The following is a 25589-nucleotide window of genomic DNA, read 5'->3' as shown; positions in this document are numbered from 1 at the left end:
ATTCAGGTGAAACTGTCAAAATCTTCAAAATGAGCAAAAGCACAATGAAATTAATGCTGGAATCATCTTCAAGTTGCTAAAATACACTAATGACAGCAACAAGTTTGAGTCTACAACATTTAGTTAAGGTGTGAGAGCCTAAATTAACTTTGTATTGCTTTAAACGCGTTTTCAGCCCCTGATTGTACACTTCAGGTGAAACTGTCAAAATCTTCAAAATGAGCAAAAGCACAATGAAATTAATGCTGGAATCATCTTCAAGTTGCTAAAATACACTAATGACAGCAAAAAGTTTGAGTCTACAACATTTAGTTAAGGTGTGAGAGCCAAAATGAACTTTATATTGCTTTAAATGCATTTTCAGCCCGATAGTACACTTCAGGTGAAACTGTCAAAATCTTCAAAATGAGCAAAAGCACAATGAAATTAATGCTGGAATCATCTTCAAGTTGCTAAAATACACTAATGACAGCAAAAAGTTTTAGTCTACAACATTTAGTTAAGGTGTGAGAGCCAAAATGAACTTTGTATTGCTATAAACGCGTTTTCAGCACCTGATTGTACACTTCAGGTGAAAATGTCAAAATCTTCAAAATGAGCAAAAGCACAATGAAATTAATGCTGGAATCATCTTCAAGTTGCTAAAATACACTAATGACAGCAAAAAGTTTGAGTCTACAACATTTAGTTAAGGTGTGAGAGCCAAAATTAACTTTGTATTGCTTTAAAATTCATTTTCAGCCCGATTGTACACTTCAGGTGAAACTGTCAAAATCTTAAAAATGAGCAAAAGCACAATGAAATTAATGCTGGAATCATCTTCAAGTTGCTAAAATACACTAATGACAGCAAAAAGTTTGAGTCTACAACATTTAGTTAAGGTGTGAGAGCCAAAATGAACTTTGTATTGCTGTAAACGCGTTTTCAGCACCTGAATGTACACTTCAGGTGAAACTGTCAAAATCTTCAAAATGAGCAAAAGCACAATGAAATTAATGCTGGAATCATCTTCAAGTTGCTAAAATACACTAATGACAGCAAAAAGTTTGAGTCTACAACATTTAGTTAAGGTGTGAGAGCCAAAATGAACTTTGTATTGCTTTAAATAAATTTTCAGCCCGATAGTACACTTCAGGTGAAACTGTCAAAATCTTCAAAATGAGCAAAAGCACAATGAAATTAATGCTGGAATCATCTTCAAGTTGCTAAAATACACTAATGACAGCAAAAAGTTTGAGTCTACAACATTTAGTTAAGGTGTGAGAGCCAAAATGAACTTTGTATTGCTGTAAACGCGTTTTCAGCACCTGAATGTACACTTCAGGTGAAACTGTCAAAATCTTCAAAATGAGCAAAAGCACAATGAAATTATTGCTGGAATCATCTTCAAGTTGCTAAAATACACTAATGACAGCAAAAAGTTTGAGTCTACAACATTTAGTTAAGGTCTGAGAGCCAAAATGAACTTTGTATTGCTGTAAACGCGTTTTCAGCACCTGAATGTACACTTCAGGTGAAACTGTCAAAATCTTCAAAATGAGCAAAAGCACAATGAAATTAATGCTGGAATCATCTTCAAGTTGCTAAAATACACTAATGACAGCAAAAAGTTTGAGTCTACAACATTTAGTTAAGGTGTGAGAGCCTAAATTAACTTTGTATTGCTGTAAACGCGTTTTCAGCACCTGATTGTACACTTCAGGTGAAACTGTCAAAATCTTCAAAATGAGCAAAAGCACAATGAAATTAATGCTGGAATCATCTTCAAGTTGCTAAAATACACTAATGACAGCAAAAAGTTTGAGTCTACAACATTTAGTTAAGGTGTGAGAGCCAAAATGAACTTTGTATTGCTTTAAATGCATTTTCAGCCCGATTAAACACTTCAGGTGAAAGTGTCAAAATCTTAAAAATGAGCAAAAGCACAATGAAATTAATGTTGGAATCATCTTCAAGTTGCTAAAATACACTAATGACAGCAAAAAGTTTGAGTCTACAACATTTAGTTAAGTTGTGAGAGCCTAAATTAACTTTGTATTGCTGTAAACGCGTTTTCAGCACCTGATTGTACACTTCAGGTGAAACTGTCAAAATCTTCAAAATGAGCAAAAGCACAATGAAATTAATGCTGGAATCATCTTCAAGTTGCTAAAATACACTAATGACAGCAAAAAGTTTGAGTCTACAACATTTAGTTAAGGTGTGAGAGCCAAAATGAACTTTGTATTGCTTTAAATGCATTTTCAGCCCGATAGTACACTTCAGGTGAAACTGTCAAAATCTTCAAAATGAGCAAAAGCACAATGAAATTAATGTTGGAATCATCTTCAAGTTGCTAAAATACACTAATGACAGCAAAAAGTTTGAGTCTACAACATTTAGTTAAGGTGTGAGAGCCAAAATGAACTTTGTATTGCTTTAAATGCATTTTCAGCCCGATAGTACACTTCAGGTGAAACTGTCAAAATCTTCAAAATGAGCAAAAGCACAATGAAATTAATGCTGGAATCATCTTCAAGTTGCTAAAATACACTAATGACAGCAAAAAGTTTGAGTCTACAACATTTAGTTAAGGTGTGAGAGCCAAAATGAACTTTGTATTGCTTTAAATGCATTTTCAGCCCGATAGTACACTTCAGGTGAAACTGTCAAAATCTTCAAAATGAGCAAAAGCACAATGAAATTAATGTTGGAATCATCTTCAAGTTGCTAAAATACACTAATGACAGCAAAAAGTTTTAGTCAACAACATTTAGTTAAGGTGTGAGAGCCAAAATGAACTTTGTATTGCTTTAAACGCGTTTTCAGCACCTGATTGTACACTTCAGGTGAAAATGTCAAAATCTTCAAAATGAGCAAAAGCACAATGAAATTAATGCTGGAATCATCTTCAAGTTGCTAAAATACACTAATGACAGCAACAAGTTTGAGTCTACAACATTTAGTTAAGGTGTGAGATTCTAAATTAACTTTGTATTGCTGTAAACGCGTTTTCAGCCCCTGATTGTACACTTCAGGTGAAACTGTCAAAATCTTCAAAATGAGCAAAAGCACAATGAAATGAATGCTGGAATCATCTTCAAGTTGCTAAAATACACTAATGACAGCAAAAAGTTTGAGTCTACAACATTTAGTTAAGGTGTGAGATCCTAAATTAACTTTTCATTGCTTTAAACGCGTTTTCAGCCCTTGATTGTACAATTCAGGTGAAACTGTCAAAATCTTCAAAATGAGCAAAAGCACAATGAAATTAATGCTGGAATCATCTTCAAGTTGCTAAAATACACTAATGACAGCAACAAGTTTGAGTCTACAACATTTAGTTAAGGTGTGAGAGCCAAAATGAACTTTGTATTGCTTTAAACGCGTTTTCAGCACCTGATTGTACACTTCAGGTGAAAATGTCAAAATCTTCAAAATGAGCAAAAGCACAATGAAATTAATGCTGGAATCATCTTCAAGTTGCTAAAATACACTAATGACAGCAAAAAGTTTGAGTCTACAACATTTAGTTAAGGTGTGAGAGCCAAAATGAACTTTGTATTGCTTTAAATGCATTTTCAGCCCGATAGTACACTTCAGGTGAAACTGTCAAAATCTTCAAAATGAGCAAAAGCACAATGAAATTAATGCTGGAATCATCTTCAAGTTGCTAAAATACACTAATGACAGCAAAAAGTTTGAGTCTACAACATTTAGTTAAGGTGTGAGAGCCAAAATGAACTTTGTATTGCTGTAAACGCGTTTTCAGCACCTGAATGTACAATTCAGGTGAAACTGTCAAAATCTTCAAAATGAGCAAAAGCACAATGAAATTAATGCTGGAATCATCTTCAAGTTGCTAAAATACACTAATGACAGCAAAAAGTTTGAGTCTACAACATTTAGTTAAGGTCTGAGAGCCAAAATGAACTTTGTATTGCTGTAAACGCGTTTTCAGCACCTGAATGTACACTTCAGGTGAAACTGTCAAAATCTTCAAAATGAGCAAAAGCACAATGAAATTAATGCTGGAATCATCTTCAAGTTGCTAAAATACACTAATGACAGCAAAAAGTTTGAGTCTACAACATTTAGTTAAGGTGTGAGAGCCTAAATTAACTTTGTATTGCTGTAAACGCGTTTTCAGCACCTGATTGTACACTTCAGGTGAAACTGCCAAAATCTTCAAAATGAGCAAAAGCACAATGAAATTAATGCTGGAATCATCTTCAAGTTGCTAAAATACACTAATGACAGCAAAAAGTTTGAGTCTACAACATTTAGTTAAGGTGTGAGAGCCAAAATGAACTTTGTATTGCTTTAAATGCATTTTCAGCCCGATTGGACACTTCAGGTGAAAGTGTCAAAATCTTAAAAATGAGCAAAAGCACAATGAAATTAATGTTGGAATCATCTTCAAGTTGCTAAAATACACTAATGACAGCAAAAAGTTTGAGTCTACAACATTTAGTTAAGTTGTGAGAGCCTAAATTAACTTTGTATTGCTGTAAACGCGTTTTCAGCACCTGATTGTACACTTCAGGTGAAACTGTCAAAATCTTCAAAATGAGCAAAAGCACAATGAAATTAATGCTGGAATCATCTTCAAGTTGCTAAAATACACTAATGACAGCAAAAAGTTTGAGTCTACAACATTTAGTTAAGGTGTGAGAGCCAAAATGAACTTTGTATTGCTTTAAATGCATTTTCAGCCCGATAGTACACTTCAGGTGAAACTGTCAAAATCTTCAAAATGAGCAAAAGCACAATGAAATTAATGTTGGAATCATCTTCAAGTTGCTAAAATACACTAATGACAGCAAAAAGTTTGAGTCTACAACATTTAGTTAAGGTGTGAGAGCCAAAATGAACTTTGTATTGCTTTAAATGCATTTTCAGCCCGATAGTACACTTCAGGTGAAACTGTCAAAATCTTCAAAATGAGCAAAAGCACAATGAAATTAATGCTGGAATCATCTTCAAGTTGCTAAAATACACTAATGACAGCAAAAAGTTTGAGTCTACAACATTTAGTTAAGGTGTGAGAGCCAAAATGAACTTTGTATTGCTTTAAATGCATTTTCAGCCCGATAGTACACTTCAGGTGAAACTGTCAAAATCTTCAAAATGAGCAAAAGCACAATGAAATTAATGTTGGAATCATCTTCAAGTTGCTAAAATACACTAATGACAGCAAAAAGTTTTAGTCAACAACATTTAGTTAAGGTGTGAGAGCCAAAATGAACTTTGTATTGCTTTAAACGCGTTTTCAGCACCTGATTGTACACTTCAGGTGAAAATGTCAAAATCTTCAAAATGAGCAAAAGCACAATGAAATTAATGCTGGAATCATCTTCAAGTTGCTAACATACACTAATGACAGCAACAAGTTTGAGTCTACAACATTTAGTTAAGGTGTGAGATTCTAAATTAACTTTGTATTGCTGTAAACGCGTTTTCAGCCCCTGATTGTACACTTCAGGTGAAACTGTCAAAATCTTCAAAATGAGCAAAAGCACAATGAAATGAATGCTGGAATCATCTTCAAGTTGCTAAAATACACTAATGACAGCAAAAAGTTTGAGTCTACAACATTTAGTTAAGGTGTGAGATCCTAAATTAACTTTTCATTGCTTTAAACGCGTTTTCAGCCCTTGATTGTACAATTCAGGTGAAACTGTCAAAATCTTCAAAATGAGCAAAAGCACAATGAAATTAATGCTGGAATCATCTTCAAGTTGCTAAAATACACTAATGACAGCAACAAGTTTGAGTCTACAACATTTAGTTAAGGTGTGAGAGCCTAAATTACCTTTGCATTGCTTTAAACGCGTTTTCAGCCCCTGATTGTACACTTCAGGTGAAACTGTCAAAATCTTCAAAATGAGCAAAAGCACAATGAAATTAATGCTGGAATCATCTTCAAGTTGCTAAAATACACTAATGACAGCAAAAAGTTTGAGTCTACAACATTTAGTTAAGGTGTGAGAGCCAAAATGAACTTTGTATTGCTTTAAATGCATTTTCAGCCCGATAGTACACTTCAGGTGAAACTGTCAAAATCTTCAAAATGAGCAAAAGCACAATGAAATTAATGCTGGAATCATCTTCAAGTTGCTAAAATACACTAATGACAGCAAAAAGTTTGAGTCTACAACATTTAGTTAAGGTGTGAGAGCCAAAATGAACTTTGTATTGCTGTAAACGCGTTTTCAGCACCTGAATGTACACTTCAGGTGAAACTGTCAAAATCTTCAAAATGAGCAAAAGCACAATGAAATTAATGCTGGAATCATCTTCAAGTTGCTAAAATACACTAATGACAGCAAAAAGTTTGAGTCTACAACATTTAGTTAAGGTGTGAGAGCCAAAATGAACTTTGTATTGCTTTAAATGCATTTTCAGCCCGATAGTACACTTCAGGTGAAACTGTCAAAATCTTCAAAATGAGCAAAAGCACAATGAAATTAATGTTGGAATCATCTTCAAGTTGCTAAAATACACTAATGACAGCAAAAAGTTTTAGTCAACAACATTTAGTTAAGGTGTGAGAGCCAAAATGAACTTTGTATTGCTTTAAACGCGTTTTCAGCACCTGATTGTACACTTCAGGTGAAAATGTCAAAATCTTCAAAATGAGCAAAAGCACAATGAAATTAATGCTGGAATCATCTTCAAGTTGCTAAAATACACTAATGACAGCAACAAGTTTGAGTCTACAACATTTAGTTAAGGTGTGAGATTCTAAATTAACTTTGTATTGCTGTAAACGCGTTTTCAGCCCCTGATTGTACACTTCAGGTGAAACTGTCAAAATCTTCAAAATGAGCAAAAGCACAATGAAATGAATGCTGGAATCATCTTCAAGTTGCTAAAATACACTAATGACAGCAAAAAGTTTGAGTCTACAACATTTAGTTAAGGTGTGAGATCCTAAATTAACTTTTCATTGCTTTAAACGCGTTTTCAGCCCTTGATTGTACAATTCAGGTGAAACTGTCAAAATCTTCAAAATGAGCAAAAGCACAATGAAATTAATGCTGGAATCATCTTCAAGTTGCTAAAATACACTAATGACAGCAACAAGTTTGAGTCTACAACATTTAGTTAAGGTGTGAGAGCCTAAATTACCTTTGCATTGCTTTAAACGCGTTTTCAGCCCCTGATTGTACACTTCAGGTGAAACTGTCAAAATCTTCAAAATGAGCAAAAGCACAATGAAATTAATGCTGGAATCATCTTCAAGTTGCTAAAATACACTAATGACAGCAAAAAGTTTGAGTCTACAACATTTAGTTAAGGTGTGAGAGCCAAAATGAACTTTGTATTGCTTTAAATGCATTTTCAGCCCGATAGTACACTTCAGGTGAAACTGTCAAAATCTTCAAAATGAGCAAAAGCACAATGAAATTAATGCTGGAATCATCTTCAAGTTGCTAAAATACACTAATGACAGCAAAAAGTTTGAGTCTACAACATTTAGTTAAGGTGTGAGAGCCAAAATGAACTTTGTATTGCTGTAAACGCGTTTTCAGCACCTGAATGTACACTTCAGGTGAAACTGTCAAAATCTTCAAAATGAGCAAAAGCACAATGAAATTAATGCTGGAATCATCTTCAAGTTGCTAAAATACACTAATGACAGCAAAAAGTTTGAGTCTACAACATTTAGTTAAGGTGTGAGAGCCAAAATGAACTTTGTATTGCTTTAAATGCATTTTCAGCCCGATAGTACACTTCAGGTGAAACTGTCAAAATCTTCAAAATGAGCAAAAGCACAATGAAATTAATGTTGGAATCATCTTCAAGTTGCTAAAATACACTAATGACAGCAAAAAGTTTTAGTCAACAACATTTAGTTAAGGTGTGAGAGCCAAAATGAACTTTGTATTGCTTTAAACGCGTTTTCAGCACCTGATTGTACACTTCAGGTGAAAATGTCAAAATCTTCAAAATGAGCAAAAGCACAATGAAATTAATGCTGGAATCATCTTCAAGTTGCTAAAATACACTAATGACAGCAAAAAGTTTGAGTCTACAACATTTAGTTAAGGTGTGAGAGCCAAAATGAACTTTATATTGCTTTAAATGCATTTTCAGCCCGATAATACACTTCAGGTGAAACTGTCAAAATCTTCAAAATGAGCAAAAGCACAATGAAATTAATGTTGGAATCATCTTCAAGTTGCTAAAATACACTAATGACAGCAAAAAGTTTGAGTCTACAACATTTAGTTAAGGTGTGAGAGCCAAAATGAACTTTGTATTGCTTTAAATGCATTTTCAGCCCGATAGTACACTTCAGGTGAAACTGTCAAAATCTTCAAAATGAGCAAAAGCACAATGAAATTAATGCTGGAATCATCTTCAAGTTGCTAAAATACACTAATGACAGCAAAAAGTTTGAGTCTACAACATTTAGTTAAGGTGTGAGAGCCAAAATGAACTTTGTATTGCTGTAAACGCGTTTTCAGCACCTGAATGTACACTTCAGGTGAAACTGTCAAAATCTTCAAAATGAGCAAAAGCACAATGAAATTAATGCTGGAATCATCTTCAAGTTGCTAAAATACACTAATGACAGCAAAAAGTTTGAGTCTACAACATTTAGTTAAGGTGTGAGAGCCAAAATGAACTTTGTATTGCTTTAAATGCATTTTCAGCCCGATAGTACACTTCAGGTGAAACTGTCAAAATCTTCAAAATGAGCAAAAGCACAATGAAATTAATGCTGGAATCATCTTCAAGTTGCTAAAATACACTAATGACAGCAAAACGTTTTAGTCTACAACATTTAGTTAAGGTGTGAGAGCCAAAATGAACTTTGTATTGCTGTAAACGCGTTTTCAGCACCTGATTGTACACTTCAGGTGAAAATGTCAAAATCTTCAAAATGAGCAAAAGCACAATGAAATTAATGTTGGAATCATCTTCAAGTTGCTAAAATACACTAATGACAGCAAAAAGTTTTAGTCAACAACATTTAGTTAAGGTGTGAGAGCCAAAATGAACTTTGTATTGCTTTAAACGCGTTTTCAGCACCTGATTGTACACTTCAGGTGAAAATGTCAAAATCTTCAAAATGAGCAAAAGCACAATGAAATTAATGCTGGAATCATCTTCAAGTTGCTAAAATACACTAATGACAGCAAAAAGTTTGAGTCTACAACATTTAGTTAAGGTGTGAGATCCTAAATTAACTTTTCATTGCTTTAAACGCGTTTTCAGCCCTTGATTGTACAATTCAGGTGAAACTGTCAAAATCTTCAAAATGAGCAAAAGCACAATGAAATTAATGCTGGAATCATCTTCAAGTTGCTAAAATACACTAATGACAGCAAAAAGTTTTAGTCAACAACATTTAGTTAAGGTGTGAGAGCCAAAATGAACTTTGTATTGCTTTAAACGCGTTTTCAGCACCTGATTGTACACTTCAGGTGAAAATGTCAAAATCTTCAAAATGAGCAAAAGCACAATGAAATTAATGCTGGAATCATCTTCAAGTTGCTAAAATACACTAATGACAGCAACAAGTTTGAGTCTACAACATTTAGTTAAGGTGTGAGATTCTAAATTAACTTTGTATTGCTGTAAACGCGTTTTCAGCCCCTGATTGTACACTTCAGGTGAAACTGTCAAAATCTTCAAAATGAGCAAAAGCACAATGAAATGAATGCTGGAATCATCTTCAAGTTGCTAAAATACACTAATGACAGCAAAAAGTTTGAGTCTACAACATTTAGTTAAGGTGTGAGATCCTAAATTAACTTTTCATTGCTTTAAACGCGTTTTCAGCCCTTGATTGTACAATTCAGGTGAAACTGTCAAAATCTTCAAAATGAGCAAAAGCACAATGAAATTAATGCTGGAATCATCTTCAAGTTGCTAAAATACACTAATGACAGCAACAAGTTTGAGTCTACAACATTTAGTTAAGGTGTGAGAGCCTAAATTACCTTTGCATTGCTTTAAACGCGTTTTCAGCCCCTGATTGTACACTTCAGGTGAAACTGTCAAAATCTTCAAAATGAGCAAAAGCACAATGAAATTAATGCTGGAATCATCTTCAAGTTGCTAAAATACACTAATGACAGCAAAAAGTTTGAGTCTACAACATTTAGTTAAGGTGTGAGAGCCAAAATGAACTTTGTATTGCTTTAAATGCATTTTCAGCCCGATAGTACACTTCAGGTGAAACTGTCAAAATCTTCAAAATGAGCAAAAGCACAATGAAATTAATGCTGGAATCATCTTCAAGTTGCTAAAATACACTAATGACAGCAAAAAGTTTGAGTCTACAACATTTAGTTAAGGTGTGAGAGCCAAAATGAACTTTGTATTGCTGTAAACGCGTTTTCAGCACCTGAATGTACACTTCAGGTGAAACTGTCAAAATCTTCAAAATGAGCAAAAGCACAATGAAATTAATGCTGGAATCATCTTCAAGTTGCTAAAATACACTAATGACAGCAAAAAGTTTGAGTCTACAACATTTAGTTAAGGTGTGAGAGCCAAAATGAACTTTGTATTGCTTTAAATGCATTTTCAGCCCGATAGTACACTTCAGGTGAAACTGTCAAAATCTTCAAAATGAGCAAAAGCACAATGAAATTAATGTTGGAATCATCTTCAAGTTGCTAAAATACACTAATGACAGCAAAAAGTTTTAGTCAACAACATTTAGTTAAGGTGTGAGAGCCAAAATGAACTTTGTATTGCTTTAAACGCGTTTTCAGCACCTGATTGTACACTTCAGGTGAAAATGTCAAAATCTTCAAAATGAGCAAAAGCACAATGAAATTAATGCTGGAATCATCTTCAAGTTGCTAAAATACACTAATGACAGCAAAAAGTTTGAGTCTACAACATTTAGTTAAGGTGTGAGAGCCAAAATGAACTTTATATTGCTTTAAATAAATTTTCAGCCCGATAATACACTTCAGGTGAAACTGTCAAAATCTTCAAAATGAGCAAAAGCACAATGAAATTAATGTTGGAATCATCTTCAAGTTGCTAAAATACACTAATGACAGCAAAAAGTTTGAGTCTACAACATTTAGTTAAGGTGTGAGAGCCAAAATGAACTTTGTATTGCTTTAAATGCATTTTCAGCCCGATAGTACACTTCAGGTGAAACTGTCAAAATCTTCCAAATGAGCAAAAGCACAATGAAATTAATGCTGGAATCATCTTCAAGTTGCTAAAATACACTAATGACAGCAAAAAGTTTGAGTCTACAACATTTAGTTAAGGTGTGAGAGCCAAAATGAACTTTGTATTGCTGTAAACGCGTTTTCAGCACCTGAATGTACACTTCAGGTGAAACTGTCAAAATCTTCAAAATGAGCAAAAGCACAATGAAATTAATGCTGGAATCATCTTCAAGTTGCTAAAATACACTAATGACAGCAAAAAGTTTGAGTCTACAACATTTAGTTAAGGTGTGAGAGCCAAAATGAACTTTGTATTGCTTTAAATGCATTTTCAGCCCGATAGTACACTTCAGGTGAAACTGTCAAAATCTTCAAAATGAGCAAAAGCACAATGAAATTAATGCTGGAATCATCTTCAAGTTGCTAAAATACACTAATGACAGCAAAACGTTTTAGTCTACAACATTTAGTTAAGGTGTGAGAGCCAAAATGAACTTTGTATTGCTGTAAACGCGTTTTCAGCACCTGATTGTACACTTCAGGTGAAAATGTCAAAATCTTCAAAATGAGCAAAAGCACAATGAAATTAATGTTGGAATCATCTTCAAGTTGCTAAAATACACTAATGACAGCAAAAAGTTTTAGTCAACAACATTTAGTTAAGGTGTGAGAGCCAAAATGAACTTTGTATTGCTTTAAACGCGTTTTCAGCACCTGATTGTACACTTCAGGTGAAAATGTCAAAATCTTCAAAATGAGCAAAAGCACAATGAAATTAATGCTGGAATCATCTTCAAGTTGCTAAAATACACTAATGACAGCAAAAAGTTTGAGTCTACAACATTTAGTTAAGGTGTGAGAGCCAAAATGAACTTTATATTGCTTTAAATGCATTTTCAGCCCGATAATACACTTCAGGTGAAACTGTCAAAATCTTCAAAATGAGCAAAAGCACAATGAAATTAATGTTGGAATCATCTTCAAGTTGCTAAAATACACTAATGACAGCAAAAAGTTTGAGTCTACAACATTTAGTTAAGGTGTGAGAGCCAAAATGAACTTTGTATTGCTTTAAATGCATTTTCAGCCCGATAGTACACTTCAGGTGAAACTGTCAAAATCTTCAAAATGAGCAAAAGCACAATGAAATTAATGCTGGAATCATCTTCAAGTTGCTAAAATACACTAATGACAGCAAAAAGTTTGAGTCTACAACATTTAGTTAAGGTGTGAGAGCCAAAATGAACTTTGTATTGCTGTAAACGCGTTTTCAGCACCTGAATGTACACTTCAGGTGAAACTGTCAAAATCTTCAAAATGAGCAAAAGCACAATGAAATTAATGCTGGAATCATCTTCAAGTTGCTAAAATACACTAATGACAGCAAAAAGTTTGAGTCTACAACATTTAGTTAAGGTGTGAGAGCCAAAATGAACTTTGTATTGCTTTAAATGCATTTTCAGCCCGATAGTACACTTCAGGTGAAACTGTCAAAATCTTCAAAATGAGCAAAAGCACAATGAAATTAATGCTGGAATCATCTTCAAGTTGCTAAAATACACTAATGACAGCAAAACGTTTTAGTCTACAACATTTAGTTAAGGTGTGAGAGCCAAAATGAACTTTGTATTGCTGTAAACGCGTTTTCAGCACCTGATTGTACACTTCAGGTGAAAATGTCAAAATCTTCAAAATGAGCAAAAGCACAATGAAATTAATGTTGGAATCATCTTCAAGTTGCTAAAATACACTAATGACAGCAAAAAGTTTTAGTCAACAACATTTAGTTAAGGTGTGAGAGCCAAAATGAACTTTGTATTGCTTTAAACGCGTTTTCAGCACCTGATTGTACACTTCAGGTGAAAATGTCAAAATCTTCAAAATGAGCAAAAGCACAATGAAATTAATGCTGGAATCATCTTCAAGTTGCTAAAATACACTAATGACAGCAAAAAGTTTGAGTCTACAACATTTAGTTAAGGTGTGAGAGCCAAAATGAACTTTATATTGCTTTAAATGCATTTTCAGCCCGATAATACACTTCAGGTGAAACTGTCAAAATCTTCAAAATGAGCAAAAGCACAATGAAATTAATGTTGGAATCATCTTCAAGTTGCTAAAATACACTAATGACAGCAAAAAGTTTGAGTCTACAACATTTAGTTAAGGTGTGAGAGCCAAAATGAACTTTGTATTGCTTTAAATGCATTTTCAGCCCGATAGTACACTTCAGGTGAAACTGTCAAAATCTTCAAAATGAGCAAAAGCACAATGAAATTAATGCTGGAATCATCTTCAAGTTGCTAAAATACACTAATGACAGCAAAAAGTTTGAGTCTACAACATTTAGTTAAGGTGTGAGAGCCAAAATGAACTTTGTATTGCTGTAAACGCGTTTTCAGCACCTGAATGTACACTTCAGGTGAAACTGTCAAAATCTTCAAAATGAGCAAAAGCACAATGAAATTAATGCTGGAATCATCTTCAAGTTGCTAAAATACACTAATGACAGCAAAAAGTTTGAGTCTACAACATTTAGTTAAGGTGTGAGAGCCAAAATGAACTTTGTATTGCTTTAAATGCATTTTCAGCCCGATAGTACACTTCAGGTGAAACTGTCAAAATCTTCAAAATGAGCAAAAGCACAATGAAATTAATGCTGGAATCATCTTCAAGTTGCTAAAATACACTAATGACAGCAAAACGTTTTAGTCTACAACATTTAGTTAAGGTGTGAGAGCCAAAATGAACTTTGTATTGCTGTAAACGCGTTTTCAGCACCTGATTGTACACTTCAGGTGAAAATGTCAAAATCTTCAAAATGAGCAAAAGCACAATGAAATTAATGCTGGAATCATCTTCAAGTTGCTAAAATACACTAATGACAGCAAAAAGTTTGAGTCTACAACATTTAGTTAAGGTGTGAGAGCCAAAATTAACTTTGTATTGCTTTAAAATTCATTTTCAGCCCGATTGTACACTTCAGGTGAAACTGTCAAAATCTTAAAAATGAGCAAAAGCACAATGAAATTAATGTTGGAATCATCTTCAAGTTGCTAAAATACACTAATGACAGCAAAAAGTTTGAGTCTACAACATTTAGTTAAGTTGTGAGAGCCTAAATTAACTTTTTATTGCTTTAAACGCGTTTTCAGCCCTTGATTGTACACTTCAGGTGAAACTGTCAAAATCTTCAAAATGAGCAAAAGCACAATGAAATTAATGCTGGAATCATCTTCAAGTAGCTAAAATACACTAATGACAGCAAAAAGTTTGAGTCTACAACATTTAGTTAAGGTGTGAGAGCCAAAATGAACTTTGTATTGCTGTAAACGCGTTTTCAGCACCTGATTGTACACTTCAGGTGAAACTGTCAAAATCTTCAAAATGAGCAAAAGCACAATGAAATTAATGCTGGAATCATCTTCAAGTTGCTAAAATACACTAATGACAGCAAAAAGTTTGAGTCTACAACATTAAGTTAAGGTGTGAGAGCCAAAATGAACTTTGTATTGCTTTAAATGCATTTTCAGCCCGATAGTACACTTCAGGTGAAACTGTCAAAATCTTCAAAATGAGCAAAAGCACAATGAAATTAATGTTGGAATCATCTTCAAGTTGCTAAAATACACTAATGACAGCAAAAAGTTTTAGTCAACAACATTTAGTTAAGGTGTGAGAGCCAAAATGAACTTTGTATTGCTTTAAACGCGTTTTCAGCACCTGATTGTACACTTCAGGTGAAAATGTCAAAATCTTCAAAATGAGCAAAAGCACAATGAAATTAATGCTGGAATCATCTTCAAGTTGCTAAAATACACTAATGACAGCAAAAAGTTTGAGTCTACAACATTTAGTTAAGGTGTGAGATCCTAAATGAACTTTTCATTGCTTTAAACGCGTTTTCAGCCCTTGATTGTACAATTCAGGTGAAACTGTCAAAATCTTCAAAATGAGCAAAAGCACAATGAAATTAATGCTAGAATCATCTTCAAGTTGCTAAAATACACTAATGACAGCAACAAGTTTGAGTCTACAACATTTAGTTAAGGTGTGAGAGCCTAAATTAACTTTGTATTGCTTTAAACGCGTTTTCAGCCCCTGATTGTACACTTCAGGTGAAACTGTCAAAATCTTCAAAATGAGCAAAAGCACAATGAAATTAATGCTGGAATCATCTTCAAGTTGCTAAAATACACTAATGACAGCAAAAAGTTTGAGTGTACAACATTTAGTTAAGGTGTGAGAGCCAAAATGAACTTTGTATTGCTTTAAAATTCATTTTCAGCCCGATTGTACACTTCAGGTGAAACTGTCAAAATCTTCAAAATGAGCAAAAGCACAATGAAATTAATGTTGGAATCATCTTCAAGTTGCTAAAATACACTAATGACAGCAAAAAGTTTGAGTCTACAACATTTAGTTGAGGTGTGAGAGCCTAAATGAACTTTGTATTGCTTTAAATGCATTTTCTGCCCGATTGTACACTTCAGGTAAAACTGTCAAAATCTTCAAAATGAGCAAAAGCACAAAGAAATTAATGCTGGAATCATCTTCAAGTTGCTAAAGTACACTAATGACAGCAAAAAGTTTGAGTCTACAACATTTAGTTAAGGTGTGAGATCCTAAATGAACTTTTCATTGCTTTAAACGCGTTTTCAGCCCGATTGGACACTTCAGGTGAAACTGTCAAAATCTTCAAAATGAGCAAAAGCACAATGAAATTAATGCTGGAATCATCTTCAAGTTGCTAAAATACACTAATGACAGCAACAAGTTTGAGTCTACAACATTTAGTTAAGGTGTGAGAGCCTAAATTAACTTTGTATTGCTTTAAACGCGTTTTCAGCCCCTGATTGTACACTTTAGGTGAAACTGTCAAAATCTTCAAAATGAGCAAAAGCACAATGAAATTAATGCTGGAATCATCTTCAAGTTGCTAAAATACACTAATGACAGCAAAAAGTTTGAGTGTACAACATTTAGTTAAGGTGTGAGAGCCAAAATGAACTTTGTATTGCTGTAAACGCGTTTTCAGCACCTGATTGTACACTTCAGGTGAAACTGTCAAAATCTTCAAAATGAGCAAAAGCACAATGAAATTAATGCTGGAATCATCTTCAAGTTGCTAAAATACACTAATGACAGCAAAAAGTTTGAGTCTACAATATTTAGTTAAGGTGTGAGAGCCAAAATGAACTTTGTATTGCTTTAAAATTCATTTTCAGCCCGATTGTACACTTCAGGTGAAACTGTCAAAATCTTCAAAATGAGCAAAAGCACAATGAAATTAATGTTGGAATCATCTTCAAGTTGCTAAAATACACTAATGACAGCAAAAAGTTTGAGTCTACAACATTTAGTTGAGTTGTGAGAGCCTAAATGAACTTTGTATTGCTTTAAATGCATTTTCAGCCCGATTGTACACTTCAGGTAAAACTGTCAAAATCTTCAAAATGAGCAAAAGCACAATGAAATTAATGCTGGAATCATCTTCAAGTTGCTAAAATACACTAATGACAGCAAAAAGTTTGAGTCTACAACATTTAGTTAAGGTGTGAGAGCCAAAATGAACTTTGTATTGCTTTAAATGCATTTTCAGCCCGATAGTACACTTCAGGTGAAACTGTCAAAATCTTCAAAATGAGCAAAAGCACAATGAAATTAATGCTGGAATCATCTTCAAGTTGCTAAAATACACTAATGACAGCAAAAAGTTTGAGTCTACAACATTTAGTTAAGGTGTGAGAGCCAAAATGAACTTTGTATTGCTTTAAATGCATTTTCAGCCCGATAGTACACTTCAGGTGAAACTGTCAAAATCTTCAAAATGAGCAAAAGCACAATGAAATTAATGCTGGAATCATCTTCAAGTTGCTAAAATACACTAATGACAGCAAAAAAATAGAGTCTACAACATTTAGTTAAGGTGTGAGAGCCAAAATGAACTTTGTATTGCTGTAAACGCGTTTTCAGCACCTGAATGTACACTTCAGGTGAAACTGTCAAAATCTTCAAAATGAGCAAAAGCACAATGAAATTAATGCTGGAATCATCTTCAAGTTGCTAAAATACACTAATCACAGCAAAAAGTTTGAGTCTACAACATTTAGTTAAGGTATGAGAGCCAAAATGAACTTTGTATTGCTGTAAACGCGTTTTCAGCACCTGATTGTACACTTCAGGTGAAACTGTCAAAATCTTCAAAATGAGCAAAAGCACAATGAAATTAATGCTGGAATCATCTTCAAGTTGCTAAAATACACTAATGACAGCAAAAAGTTTGAGTCTACAACATTTAGTTAAGGTGTGAGAGCCAAAATGAACTTTGTATTGCTGTAAACGCGTTTTCAGCACCTGAATGTACACTTCAGGTGAAACTGTCAAAATCTTCAAAATGAGCAAAAGCACAATGAAATTAATGTTGGAATCATCTTCAGGTTGCTAAAATACACTAATGACAGCAAAAAGTTTTAGTCTACAACATTTAGTTAAGGTGTGAGAGCCAAAATGAACTTTGTATTGCTTTAAACGCGTTTTCAGCACCTGATTGTACACTTCAGGTGAAAATGTCAAAATCTTCAAAATGAGCAAAAGCACAATGAAATTAATGCTGGAATCATCTTCAAGTTGCTAAAATACACTAATGACAGCAAAAAGTTTGAGTCTACAACATTTAGTTAAGGTGTGAGAGCCAAAATGAACTTTATATTGCTTTAAATGCATTTTCAGCCCGATAGTACACTTCAGGTGAAACTGTCAAAATCTTAAAAATGAGCAAAAGCACAATGAAATTAATGTTGGAATCATCTTCAAGTTGCTAAAATACACTAATGACAGCAAAAAGTTTGAGTCTACAACATTTAGTTAAGGTGTGAGAGCCAAAATGAACTTTGTATTGCTTTAAATGCATTTTCAGCCCGATTGGACACTTCAGGTGAAAGTGTCAAAATCTTCAAAATGAGCAAAAGCACAATGAAATTAATGCTGGAATCATTTTCAATATGCTAAAATACACTAATGACAGCAAAAAGTTTGAGTCTACAACATTTAGTTGAGGTGTGAGAGCCAAAATGAACTTTGTATTGCTTTAAATGCATTATCAGGCCGATTGTACACTTCAGGTGAAACTGTCAAAATCTTCAAAATGAGCAAAAGCACAATGAAATGAATGCTGGAATCATCTTCAAGTTGCTAAAATACACTAATGACAGCAAAAAGTTTGAGTCTACAACATTTAGTTAAGGTGTGAGATCCTAAATGAACTTTTCATTGCTTTAAACGCGTTTTCAGCCCTTGATTGTACAATTCAGGTGAAACTGTCAAAATCTTCAAAATGAGCAAAAGCACAATGAAATTAATGCTGGAATCATCTTCAAGTTGCTAAAATACACTAATGACAGCAACAAGTTTGAGTCTACAACATTTAGTTAAGGTGTGAGAGCCTAAATTACCTTTGCATTGCTTTAAACGCGTTTTCAGCCCCTGATTGTACACTTCAGGTGAAACTGTCAAAATCTTCAAAATGAGCAAAAGCACAATGAAATTAATGCTGGAATCATCTTCAAGTTGCTAAAATACACTAATGACAGCAAAAAGTTTGAGTCTACAAGATTTAGTTAAGGTGTGAGAGCCAAAATGAACTTTGTATTGCTTTAAATGCATTTTCAGCCCGATAGTACACTTCAGGTGAAACTGTCAAAATCTTCAAAATGAGCAAAAGCACAATGAAATTAATGTTGGAATCATCTTCAAGTTGCTAAAATACACTAATGACAGCAAAAAGTTTGAGTCTACAACATTTAGTTAAGGTGTGAGAGCCAAAATGAACTTTGTATTGCTTTAAATGCATTTTCAGCCCGATAGTACACTTCAGGTGAAACTGTCAAAATCTTCAAAATGAAAAAAAGCACAATGAAATTAATGCTGGAATCATCTTCAAGTTGCTAAAATACACTAATGACAGCAAAAAGTTTGAGTCTACAACATTTAGTTAAGGTGTGAGAGCCAAAATGAACTTTGTATTGCTGTAAACGCGTTTTCAGCACCTGAATGTACACTTCATGTGAAACTGTCAAAATCTTCAAAATGAGCAAAAGCACAATGAAATTAATGCTGGAATCATCTTCAAGTTGCTAAAATACACTAATGACAGCAAAAAGTTTGAGTCTACAACATTTAGTTAAGGTGTGAGAGCCAAAATGAACTTTGTATTGCTTTAAATGCATTTTCAGCCCGATAGTACACTTCAGGTGAAACTGTCAAAATCTTCAAAATGAGCAAAAGCACAATGAAATTAATGTTGGAATCATCTTCAAGTTGCTAAAATACACTAATGACAGCAAAAAGTTTGAGTCTACAACATTTAGTTAAGGTGTGAGAGCCAAAATGAACTTTGTATTGCTGTAAACGCGTTTTCAGCACCTGAATGTACACTTCAGGTAAAACTGTCAAAATCTTCAAAATGAGCAAAAGCACAATGAAATTAATGTTGGAATCATCTTCAAGTTGCTAAAATACACTAATGACAGCAAAAAGTTTTAGTCTACAACATTTAGTTAAGGTGTGAGAGCCAAAATGAACTTTGTATTGCTTTAAACGCGTTTTCAGCACCTGATTGTACACTTCAGGTGAAAATGTCAAAATCTTCAAAATGAGCAAAAGCACAATGAAATTAATGCTGGAATCATCTTCAAGTTGCTAAAATACACTAATGACAGCAAAAAGTTTGAGTCTACAACATTTAGTTAAGGTGTGAGAGCCAAAATGAACTTTATATTGCTTTAAATGCATTTTCAGCCCGATAGTACACTTCAGGTGAAACTGTCAAAATCTTAAAAATGAGCAAAAGCACAATGAAATTAATGTTGGAATCATCTTCAAGTTGCTAAAATACACTAATGACAGCAAAAAGTTTGAGTCTACAACATTTAGTTAAGTTGTGAGAGCCTAAATTAACTTTGTATTGCTGTAAACGCGTTTTCAGCCCGATTGTACACTTCAGGTGAAACTGTCAAAATCTTAAAAATGAGCAAAAGCACAATGAAATTAATGTTGGAATCATCTTCAAGTTGCTAAAATACACTAATGACAGCAAAAAGTTTGAGTCTACAACATTTAGTTAAGTTGTGAGAGCCTAAATTAACTTTTTATTGCTTTAAACGCGTTTTCAGCCCTTGATTGTACACTTCAGGTGAAACTGTCAAAATCTTCAAAATGAGCAAAAGCACAATGAAATTAATGCTGGAATCATCTTCAAGTAGCTAAAATACACTAATGACAGCAAAAAGTTTGAGTCTACAACATTTAGTTAAGGTGTGAGAGCCAAAATGAACTTTGTATTGCTGTAAACGCGTTTTCAGCACCTGATTGTACACTTCAGGTGAAACTGTCAAAATCTTCAAAATGAGCAAAAGCACAATGAAATTAATGCTGGAATCATCTTCAAGTTGCTAAAATACACTAATGACAACAAAAAGTTTGAGTCTACAACATTTAGTTAAGGTGTGAGAGCCAAAATGAACTTTGTATTGCTTTAAATGCATTTTCAGCCGGATTGGACACTTCAGGTGAAAGTGTCAAAATCTTCAAAATGAGCAAAAGCACAATGAAATTAATGCTGGAATCATCTTCAATATGCTAAAATACACTAATGACAGCAAAAAGTTTGAGTCTACAACATTTAGTTAAGGTGTGAGAGCCAAAATGAACTTTGTATTGCTTTAAATGCATTATCAGGCCGATTGTACACTTCAGGTGAAACTGTCAAAATCTTCAAAATGAGCAAAAGCACAATGAAATGAATGCTGGAATCATCTTCAAGTTGCTAAAATACACTAATGACAGCAAAAAGTTTGAGTCTACAACATTTAGTTAAGGTGTGAGATCCTAAATGAACTTTTCATTGCTTTAAACGCGTTTTCAGCCCTTGATTGTACAATTCAGGTGAAACTGTCAAAATCTTCAAAATGAGCAAAAGCACAATGAAATTAATGCTGGAATCATCTTCAAGTTGCTAAAATACACTAATGACAGCAACAAGTTTGAGTCTACAACATTTAGTTAAGGTGTGAGAGCCTAAATTAACTTTGTATTGCTTTAAACGCGTTTTCAGCCCCTGATTGTACACTTCAGGTGAAACTGTCAAAATCTTCAAAATGAGCAAAAGCACAATGAAATTAATGCTGGAATCATCTTCAAGTTGCTAAAATACACTAATGACAGCAAAAAACTTGAGTGTACAACATTTAGTTAAGGTGTGAGAGCCAAAATGAACTTTGTATTGCTGTAAACGCGTTTTCAGCACCTGATTGTACACTTCAGGTGAAACTGTCAAAATCTTCAAAATGAGCAAAAGCACAATGAAATTAATGCTGGAATCATCTTCAAGTTGCTAAAATACACTAATGACAGCAAAAAGTTTGAGTCTACAATATTTAGTTAAGGTGTGAGAGCCAAAATGAACTTTGTATTGCTTTAAAATTCATTTTCAGCCCGATTGTACACTTCAGGTGAAACTGTCAAAATCTTCAAAATGAGCAAAAGCACAATGAAATTAATGTTGGAATCATCTTCAAGTTGCTAAAATACACTAATGACAGCAAAAAGTTTGAGTCTACAACATTTAGTTGAGGTGTGAGAGCCTAAATGAACTTTGTATTGCTTTAAATGCATTTTCTGCCCGATTGTACACTTCAGGTAAAACTGTCAAAATCTTCAAAATGAGCAAAAGCACAATGAAATTAATGCTGGAATCATCTTCAAGTTGCTAAAGTACACTAATGACAGCAAAAAGTTTGAGTCTACAACATTTAGTTAAAGTGTGAGAGCCAAAATGAACTTTGTATTGCTTTAAATGCATTTTCAGCCCGATTGGACACTTCAGGTGAAACTGTCAAAATCTTCAAAATGAGCAAAAGCACAATGAAATTAATGCTGGAATCATCTTCAAGTTGCTAAAATACACTAATGACAGTAAAAAGTTTAAGTCTACAACATTTAGTTAAGGTGTGAGAGCCAAAATGAACGTTGTATTGCTTTAAATGCATTTTCAGCCCGAATGTACACTTCAGGTGAAACTGTCAAATTCTTCAAAATGAGCAAAAGCACAATGAAATTAATGCTGGAAACATCTTCAAGTTGCTAAAATACACTAATGACAGCAAAAAGTTTGAGTCTACAACATTTAGTTAAGGTGTGAGAGCCAAAATGAACTTTGTATTGCTTTAAATGCATTTTCAGCCGGATTGGACACTTCAGGTGAAAGTGTCAAAATCTTCAAAATGAGCAAAAGCACAATGAAATGAATGCTGGAATCATCTTCAATATGCTAAAATACACTAATGACAGCAAAAAGTTTGAGTCTACAACATTTAGTTAAGGTGTGAGAGCCAAAATGAACTTTGTATTGCTTTAAATGCATTATCAGGCCGATTGTACACTTCAGGTGAAACTGTCAAAATCTTCAAAATGAGCAAAAGCACAATGAAATGAATGCTGGAATCATCTTCAAGTTGCTAAAATACACTAATGACAGCAAAAAGTTTGAGTCTACAACATTTAGTTAAGGTGTGAGATCCTAAATGAACTTTTCATTGCTTTAAACGCGTTTTCAGCCCTTGATTGTACAATTCAGGTGAAACTGTCAAAATCTTCAAAATGAGCAAAAGCACAATGAAATTAATGTTGGAATCATCTTCAAGTTGCTAAAATACACTAATGACAGCAAAAAGTTTGAGTCTACAACATTTAGTTGAGGTGTGAGAGCCTAAATGAACTTTGTATTGCTTTAAATGCATTTTCAGCCCGATTGTACACTTCAGGTAAAACTGTCAAAATCTTCAAAATGAGCAAAAGCACAATGAAATTAATGCTGGAATCATCTTCAAGTTGCTAAAATACACTAATGACAGCAAAAAGTTTGAGTCTACAACATTTAGTTAAGGTGTGAGAGCCAAAATGAACTTTGTATTGCTTTAAATGCATTTTCAGCCCGATAGTACACTTCAGGTGAAACTGTCAAAATCTTCAAAATGAGCAAAAGCACAATGAAATTAATGCTGGAATCATCTTCAAGTTGCTAAAATACACTAATGACAGCAAAAAGTTTGAGTCTACAACATTTAGTTAAGGTGTGAGAGCCAAAATGAACTTTGTATTGCTTTAAATGCATTTTCAGCCCGATAGTACACTTCAGGTGAAACTGTCAAAATCTTCAAAATGAGCAAAAGCACAATGAAATTAATGCTGGAATCATCTTCAAGTTGCTAAAATACACTAATGACAGCAAAAAGTTTGAGTCTACAACATTTAGTTAAGGTGTGAGAGCCAAAATGAACTTTGTATTGCTTTAAATGCATTTTCAGCCCGATAGTACACTTCAGGTGGAACTGTCAAAATCTTCAAAATGAGCAAAAGCACAATGAAATTAATGTTGGAATCATCTTCAAGTTGCTAAAATACACTAATGACAGCAAAAAGTTTGAGTCTACAACATTTAGTTAAGGTGTGAGAGCCAAAATGAACTTTGTATTGCTGTAAACGCGTTTTCAGCACCTGAATGTACACTTCAGGTGAAACTGTCAAAATCTTCAAAATGAGCAAAAGCACAATGAAATTAATGCTGGAATCATCTTCAAGTTGCTAAAATACACTAATGACAGCAAAAAGTTTGAGTCTACAACATTTAGTTAAGGTGTGAGAGCCAAAATGAACTTTGTATTGCTTTAAATGCATTTTCAGCCCGATAGTACACTTCAGGTGGAACTGTCAAAATCTTCAAAATGAGCAAAAGCACAATGAAATTAATGTTGGAATCATCTTCAAGTTGCTAAAATACACTAATGACAGCAAAAAGTTTGAGTCTACAACATTTAGTTAAGGTGTGAGAGCCAAAATGAACTTTGTATTGCTGTAAACGCGTTTTCAGCACCTGAATGTACACTTCAGGTGAAACTGTCAAAATCTTCAAAATGAGCAAAAGCACAATGAAATTAATGTTGGAATCATCTTCAAGTTGCTAAAATACACTAATGACAGCAAAACGTTTTAGTCTACAACATTTAGTTAAGGTGTGAGAGCCAAAATGAACTTTGTATTGCTTTAAACGCGTTTTCAGCACCTGATTGTACACTTCAGGTGAAAATGTCAAAATCTTCAAAATGAGCAAAAGCACAATGAAATTAATGCTGGAATCATCTTCAAGTTGCTAAAATACACTAATGACAGCAAAAAGTTTGAGTCTACAACATTTAGTTAAGGTGTGAGAGCCAAAATGAACTTTGTATTGCTTTAAATGCATTTTCAGCCCGATAGTACACTTCAGGTGGAACTGTCAAAATCTTCAAAATGAGCAAAAGCACAATGAAATTAATGTTGGAATCATCTTCAAGTTGCTAAAATACACTAATGACAGCAAAAAGTTTGAGTCTACAACATTTAGTTAAGGTGTGAGAGCCAAAATGAACTTTGTATTGCTGTAAACGCGTTTTCAGCACCTGAATGTACACTTCAGGTGAAACTGTCAAAATCTTCAAAATGAGCAAAAGCACAATGAAATTAATGTTGGAATCATCTTCAAGTTGCTAAAATACACTAATGACAGCAAAACGTTTTAGTCTACAACATTTAGTTAAGGTGTGAGAGCCAAAATGAACTTTGTATTGCTTTAAACGCGTTTTCAGCACCTGATTGTACACTTCAGGTGAAAATGTCAAAATCTTCAAAATGAGCAAAAGCACAATGAAATTAATGCTGGAATCATCTTCAAGTTGCTAAAATACACTAATGACAGCAAAAAGTTTGAGTCTACAACATTTAGTTAAGGTGTGAGAGCCAAAATGAACTTTGTATTGCTTTAAATGCATTTTCAGCCCGATAGTACACTTCAGGTGGAACTGTCAAAATCTTCAAAATGAGCAAAAGCACAATGAAATTAATGTTGGAATCATCTTCAAGTTGCTAAAATACACTAATGACAGCAAAAAGTTTGAGTCTACAACATTTAGTTAAGGTGTGAGAGCCAAAATGAACTTTGTATTGCTGTAAACGCGTTTTCAGCACCTGAATGTACACTTCAGGTGAAACTGTCAAAATCTTCAAAATGAGCAAAAGCACAATGAAATTAATGCTGGAATCATCTTCAAGTTGCTAAAATACACTAATGACAGCAAAAAGTTTGAGTCTACAACATTTAGTTAAGGTGTGAGAGCCAAAATGAACTTTGTATTGCTTTAAATGCATTTTCAGCCCGATAGTACACTTCAGGTGGAACTGTCAAAATCTTCAAAATGAGCAAAAGCACAATGAAATTAATGTTGGAATCATCTTCAAGTTGCTAAAATACACTAATGACAGCAAAAAGTTTGAGTCTACAACATTTAGTTAAGGTGTGAGAGCCAAAATGAACTTTGTATTGCTGTAAACGCGTTTTCAGCACCTGAATGTACACTTCAG

Source organism: Leptonotus elevatus, unplaced genomic scaffold, assembly GCF_054856555.1.
Source record: "Leptonotus elevatus isolate MCC_2025b unplaced genomic scaffold, RoL_Lele_1.0 HiC_scaffold_24, whole genome shotgun sequence".
NCBI lineage: Eukaryota > Metazoa > Chordata > Actinopteri > Syngnathiformes > Syngnathidae > Leptonotus > Leptonotus elevatus.
The sequence above is the reverse complement of the archived record's forward strand: the minus strand, read 5'-3'. Positions refer to the sequence as shown.